Below are 8,358 nucleotides of genomic sequence, written 5' to 3'. Positions count from 1 at the left end.
GTATAATGGTTGGAGAATAACTTGAGAATTCAGTGTTTTATAAGCATTTAAATTATGAATTTGTAATATGAGTAAAAAGTATCAAATACAACTGAGTTGTATAGTGTTTATAGTGTAACAGGTTATTTGAAATTTATGAAAGTTAATAATGGGAAATTAGAATCATTTACTTAATGTAATGGTCAGGGTTTCATGACACTAAACTGTTGTTACATTACTATTCATTTCCTATCAATTACATTCAATAACCATTACACGTACATTGCATATAACACGTATTATTCTCAGCATCTTCTAGTCCATTTGCAACGTAGGCTGTTGATACTATCCCACGCTGTGAGATAATGTGAATCATGTAGTCAGAATTACTTAAGTGAATCTGCCGTACTGCCTTCTAAAAATATATAGTCAATTAAATTCGTATAATGGTTGGAGAATAACTTGAGAATTCAGTGTTTTATAAGCATTTAAATTATGAATTTGTAATATGAGTAAAAAGTATCAAATACAACTGAGTTGTATAGTGTTTATAGTGTAACAGGTCATTTGAAATTATGAAAGTAATAATGGGAAATTAGAATCATTTACTTAATGTAATGGTCAGGGTTTCATGACACTAAACTGTTGTTACATTACTATTCATTTCCTATCAATTACATTCAATAACCATTACACGTACATTGCATATAACACGAATTATTCTCAGCATCTTCTAGTCCATTTGCAACGTAGGATGTTGATACTATCCCACGGTGAGATAATGTGAATTCATGCTATCAGAGTGACTTGAGTGATCTGCCGTACTGCCTTCTAAAAATATTTAGTCAATTAAATTCGTAAAATGGTTGGAGAATAACTTGAGAATTCAGTGTTTTATAAGCATTTAAATTATGAATTTGTAATATGAGTAAAAAGTATCAAATACAACTGAGTTGTATAATGTTTATAGTGTAACAGGTTATTTGAAAATTATGAAAGTTAATAATGGGAGATTAGAATCATTTACTTAATGTAATGGTCAGGGTTTCATGACACTAAACTTTTGTTACATTACTATTCATTTCCAACAATTACATTCAATAACCATTACACGTACATTGCATATAACACGAATTATTCTCAGCATCTTCTAGTCCATTTGCAACGTAGGCTGTTGATACTATCCCACGCGTGAGAAATGTGAATTCATGTATCAGCGTGACTTGAGTGATCTGCCGTACTGCCTTCTAAAAATATTTAGTCAATTAAATTCGTATAATGGTTGGAGAATAACTTGAGAATTCAGTGTTTTATAAGCATTTAAATTATGAATTTGTAATATGAGTAAAAAGTATCAAATACAACTGAGTTGTATAATGTTTATAGTGTAACAGGTTATTTGAAAATTATGAAAGTTAATTATGGGAGATTAGAATCATTTACTTAATGTAATGGTCAGGGTTTCATGACACCATCTTTTTGATGTACTTCTATCAATTGAATTTTAATTACTTTGAGTAACTATTATACGTAGACTGCATTAAAGCTGCAATATTCTCGACCTCCTCCAGTCCATTAATGTAGGATGTTGATACTTTCCCACGTGTGAGATAAGTGAATCCATGCGTCTCCATTCCTTGAGTAAACTACTGTATTGTCATCTGAAAAAATGTAGTCTTTTAAATATGTTTTATAAATGAATTATAAAATGACACTACAACACACCATAAGAAGTACTAAAATTTATATATGACAACTAGTACGCGGCCAACACTGATTAATTCAGATATGGAAAAAAACTAACGTACAAACTTCATCCTTATTACAAAAAATTTGAAAACAATTTACAGCTGAAGATCATATACCCATAATATAAATGTAAAACTGCAAAAATATACGAAATTAAAACGTATTACCCATGATAAGAAACAATAATATTGATAAACCATATAAGATAGTACAAATCTACTGGATTGTTTTGTTTGATTATAACGTAAAAATAGTGTATTTAATGAATGCACTTGTACAATATCCTATAATTGATCATATTCAAATTGAAATAAATAAGAATTTGTATTATTTGTCAATAGTATGTTTTATAGTGTGTCCAAAGCATGAGGTTAAATGAAACGGGTGACGATTTTAATAATGGTATAATACAATCATTTATTTCATCATTTGGACAACTTTTTTAAACATTAACTTAATATTAGAGTGTTTTATATACAACTTAAAATATGAATTTGTGAATTCCGTCTTGTTTATCGTATACACAAGTAGTAAAAATAAAGAGAATTTTATAGCTAAAGGAATCGTTAACAGTAATAATAACAAACTAAAGGTGTTTACAAAATTTTTATTCACATTTTAACAAATCTCAATTTTTACACTACTATTAATTTAGTACTAATTACATTCAATAACCAATACACATACATTGCATTATTATTTTCAACATCTTCAAGTCCATTATTAACATAGGATGTTGATACTTTCCCACGTGTGAGAAATGTGAATCCATGTCTCAGCATGCCTTGTGTGATCTGCCGTAGTGCCATCTAAAAATATGTAGTCAATTAAATTTGTATAATGGTTGGAGAATAACTTGAGAATTCAGTGTTTTATAAGCATTTAAATTATGAATTTGTAATATGAGTAAAAAGTATCAAATACAACTGAGTTGTATAGTGTTTATAGTGTAACAGGTCATTTGAAATTAATGAAAGTTAATAATGGGAAATTAGAATCATTTACTTAATGTAATGGTCAGGGTTTCATGACACTAAACTGTTGTTACATTACTATTCATTTCCTATCAATTACATTCAATAACCATTACACGTACATTGCATATAACACGTATTATTCTCAGCATCTTCTAGTCCATTTGCAACATAGGATGTTGATACTTTCCCACGTGTGAGATAAGTGAATCCATGCGTCAGAATTCCTTAAGTGAACTGCCGTACTGCCATCTGAAAATATGTAGTCAATTAAATTTGTAAAATGGTTGGAGAATAACTTGAGAATTCAGTGTTTTATAAGCATTTAAATTATGAATTTGTAATATGAGTAAAAAGTATCAAATACAACTGAGTTGTATAATGTTTATAGTGTAACAGGTTATTTGAAAATTATGAAAGTTAATAATGGGAGATTAGAATCATTTACTTAATGTAATGGTCAGGGTTTCATGACACTAAACTTTTGTTACATTACTATTCATTTCCAACAATTACATTCAATAACCATTACACGTACATTGCATATAACACGAATTATTCTCAGCATCTTCTAGTCCATTTGCAACGTAGGCTGTTGATACTATCCCACGCGTGAGAAATGTGAATTCATGTATCAGCGTGACTTGAGTGATCTGCCGTACTGCCTTCTAAAAATATTTAGTCAATTAAATTCGTATAATGGTTGGAGAATAACTTGAGAATTCAGTGTTTTATAAGCATTTAAATTATGAATTTGTAATATGAGTAAAAAGTATCAAATACAACTGAGTTGTATAATGTTTATAGTGTAACAGGTTATTTGAAAATTATGAAAGTTAATTATGGGAGATTAGAATCATTTACTTAATGTAATGGTCAGGGTTTCATGACACCATCTTTTTGATGTACTTCTATCAATTGAATTTTAATTACTTTGAGTAACTATTATACGTAGACTGCATTAAAGCTGCAATATTCTCGACCTCCTCCAGTCCATTAATGTAGGATGTTGATACTTTCCCACGTGTGAGATAAGTGAATCCATGCGTCTCCATTCCTTGAGTAAACTACTGTATTGTCATCTGAAAAAATGTAGTCTTTTAAATATGTTTTATAAATGAATTATAAAATGACACTACAACACACCATAAGAAGTACTAAAATTTATATATGACAACTAGTACGCGGCCAACACTGATTAATTCAGATATGGAAAAAAACTAACGTACAAACTTCATCCTTATTACAAAAAATTTGAAAACAATTTACAGCTGAAGATCATATACCCATAATATAAATGTAAAACTGCAAAAATATACGAAATTAAAACGTATTACCCATGATAAGAAACAATAATATTGATAAACCATATAAGATAGTACAAATCTACTGGATTGTTTTGTTTGATTATAACGTAAAAATAGTGTATTTAATGAATGCACTTGTACAATATCCTATAATTGATCATATTCAAATTGAAATAAATAAGAATTTGTATTATTTGTCAATAGTATGTTTTATAGTGTGTCCAAAGCATGAGGTTAAATGAAACGGGTGACGATTTTAATAATGGTATAATACAATCATTTATTTCATCATTTGGACAACTTTTTTAAACATTAACTTAATATTAGAGTGTTTTATATACAACTTAAAATATGAATTTGTGAATTCCGTCTTCTTTATCGTATACACAAGTAGTAAAAATAAAGAGAATTTTATAGCTAAAGGAATCTTTAACAGTAATAATAACAAACTAAAGGTGTTTACAAAATTTTTATTCACATTTTTAACAAATCTCAATTTTTACACTACTATTAATTTAGTACTAATTACATTCAATAACCAATACACATACATTGCATTATTAATTTCAACATCTTCAAGTCCATTATTAACATAGGATGTTGATACTTTCCCACGTGTGAGAAATGTGAATCCATGTCTCAGCATGCCTTGTGTGATCTGCCGTAGTGCCATCTAAAAATGTGTAGTCAATTAAATTTGTATAATGGTTGGAGAATAACTTGAGAATTCAGTGTTTTATAAGCATTTAAATTATGAATTTGTAATATGAGTAAAAAGTATCAAATACAACTGAGTTGTATAGTGTTTATAGTGTAACAGGTTATTTGAAAATTATGAAAGTTAATAATGGGAGATTAGAATTATTTACTTAATGTAATGGTCAGGGTTTCATGACACTAAACTTTTGTTACATTACTATTCATTTCCTATCAATTACATTCAATAACCATTACACGTACATTGCATATAACACGTATTATTCTCAGCATCTTCTAGTCCTTTTGCAACGTAGGCTGTTGATACTATCCCACGCGTGAGAAATGTGAATTCATGTATCAGCGTGACTTGAGTGATCTGCCGTACTGCCTTCTAAAAATATGTAGTCAATTAAATTCGTATAATGGTTGGAGAATAACTTGAGAATTCAGTGTTTTATAAGCATTTAAATTATGAATTTGTAATATGAGTAAAAAGTATCAAATACAACTGAGTTGTATAATGTTTATCGTGTAACAGGTTATTTGAAAATTATGAAAGTTAATAATGGGAGATTAGAATCATTTACTTAATGTAATGGTCAGGGTTTCATGACACTAAACTTTTGTTACATTACTATTCATTTCCTATCAATTACATTCAATAACCATTACACGTACATTGCATATAACACGTATTATTCTCAGCATCTTCTAGTCCATTTGCAACGTAGGCTGTTGATACTATCCCACGCGTGAGAAATGTGAATTCATGTATCAGCGTGACTTGAGTGATCTGCCGTACTGCCATCTGAAAATATGTAGTCAATTAAATTTGTATAATGGTTGGAGAATAACTTGAGAATTCAGTGTTTTATAAGCATTTAAATTATGAATTTGTAATATGAGTAAAAAGTATCAAATACAACTGAGTTGTATAATGTTTATCGTGTAACAGGTTATTTGAAAATTATGAAAGTTAATAATGGGAGATTAGAATCATTTACTTAATGTAATGGTCAGGGTTTCATGACACTAAACTTTTGTTACATTACTATTCATTTCCTATCAATTACATTCAATAACCATTACACGTACATTGCATATAACACGTATTATTCACAGCATCTTCAAGTCCATTTGCAACATAGGATGTTGATACTTTCCCACGTGTGAGATAAGTGAATCCATGCGTCAGAATTCCTTAAGTGAACTGCCGTACTGCCATCTGAAAATATGTAGTCAATTAAATTTGTATAATGGTTGGAGAATAACTTGAGAATTCAGTGTTTTATAAGCATTTAAATTATGAATTTGTAATATGAGTAAAAAGTATCAAATACAACTTAGTTGTATAATGTTTATCGTGTAACAGGTTATTTGAAAATTATGAAAGTTAATAATGGGAGATTAGAATCATTTATTTAATGTAATGGTCAGGGTTTCATGACACTAAACTTTTGTTACATTACTATTCATTTCCTATCAATTACATTCAATAACCATTACACGTACATTGCATATAACACGTATTATTCTCAGCATCTTCTAGTCCATTTGCAACATAGGATGTTGATACTTTCCCACGTGTGAGATAAGTGAATCCATACGTCAGAATTCCTTAAGTGAACTGCCGTACTGCCATCTAAAAATATGTAGTCAATTAAATTTGTATAATGGTTGGAGAATAACTTGAGAATTCAGTGTTTTATAAGCATTTAAATTATGAATTTGTAATATGAGTTAAAAGTATCAAATACAACTGAGTTGTATAGTGTTTATAGTGTAACAGGTTATTTGAAATTTATGAAAGTTAATAATGGGAAATTAGAATCATTTACTTAATGTAATGGTCAGGGTTTCATGACACTAAACTGTTGTTACATTACTATTCATTTCCTATCAATTACATTCAATAACCATTACACGTACATTGCATATAACACGTATTATTCTCAGCATCTTCAAGTCCATTTGCAACATAGGATGTTGATACTTTCCCACGTGTGAGATAAGTGAATCCATGCGTCAGAATTCCTTAAGTGAACTGCCGTACTGCCATCTGAAAATATGTAGTCAATTAAATTTGTATAATGGTTGGAGAATAACTTGAGAATTCAGTGTTTTATAAGCATTTAAATTATGAATTTGTAATATGAGTAAAAAGTATCAAATACAACTGAGTTGTATAATGTTTATCGTGTAACAGGTTATTTGAAAATTATGAAAGTTAATAATGGGAGATTAGAATCATTTATTTAATGTAATGGTCAGGGTTTCATGACACTAAACTTTTGTTACATTACTATTCATTTCCTATCAATTACATTCAATAACCATTACACGTACATTGCATATAACACGTATTATTCTCAGCATCTTCTAGTCCATTTGCAACATAGGATGTTGATACTTTCCCACGTGTGAGATAAGTGAATCCATGCGTCAGAATTCCTTAAGTGAACTGCCGTACTGCCATCTGAAAATATGTAGTCAATTAAATTTGTATAATGGTTGGAGAATAACTTGAGAATTCAGTGTTTTATAAGCATTTAAATTATGAATTTGTAATATGAGTAAAAAGTATCAAATACAACTGAGTTGTATAATGTTTATAGTGTAACAGGTTATTTGAAAATTAAGAATGGGAGATTAGAATCATTTACTTAATGTAATGGTCAGGGTTTCATGACACTAAACTTTTGTTACATTACTATTCATTTCCTATCAATTACATTCAATAACCATTACACGTACATTGCATATAACACGTATTATTCTCAGCATCTTCTAGTCCATTTGCAACGTAGGCTGTTGATACTATCCCACGCGTGAGAAATGTGAATTCATGTATCAGCGTGACTTGAGTGATCTGCCGTACTGCCTTCTAAAAATATGTAGTCAATTAAATTCGTATAATGGTTGGAGAATAACTTGAGAATTCAGTGTTTTATAAGCATTTAAATTATGAATTTGTAATATGAGTAAAAAGTATCAAATACAACTGAGTTGTATAATGTTTATCGTGTAACAGGTTATTTGAAAATTATGAAAGTTAATAATGGGAGATTAGAATCATTTACTTAATGTAATGGTCAGGGTTTCATGACACTAAACTTTTGTTACATTACTATTCATTTCCTATCAATTACATTCAATAACCATTACACGTACATTGCATATAACACGTATTATTCTCAGCATCTTCTAGTCCATTTGCAACATAGGATGTTGATACTTTCCCACGTGTGAGATAAGTGAATCCATACGTCAGAATTCCTTAAGTGAACTGCCGTACTGCCATCTAAAAATATGTAGTCAATTAAATTTGTATAATGGTTGGAGAATAACTTGAGAATTCAGTGTTTTATAAGCATTTAAATTATGAATTTGTAATATGAGTAAAAAGTATCAAATACAACTGAGTTGTATAGTGTTTATAGTGTAACAGGTTATTTGAAATTTATGAAAGTTAATAATGGGAAATTAGAATCATTTACTTAATGTAATGGTCAGGGTTTCATGACACTAAACTGTTGTTACATTACTATTCATTTCCTATCAATTACATTCAATAACCATTACACGTACATTGCATATAACACGTATTATTCTCAGCATCTTCAAGTCCATTTGCAACATAGGATGTTGAT

This window comes from Rhopalosiphum maidis, chromosome 3, assembly GCF_003676215.2.
Source record: "Rhopalosiphum maidis isolate BTI-1 chromosome 3, ASM367621v3, whole genome shotgun sequence".
Lineage (NCBI taxonomy): Eukaryota > Metazoa > Arthropoda > Insecta > Hemiptera > Aphididae > Rhopalosiphum > Rhopalosiphum maidis.
This window is presented reverse-complemented; position numbering follows the sequence as displayed.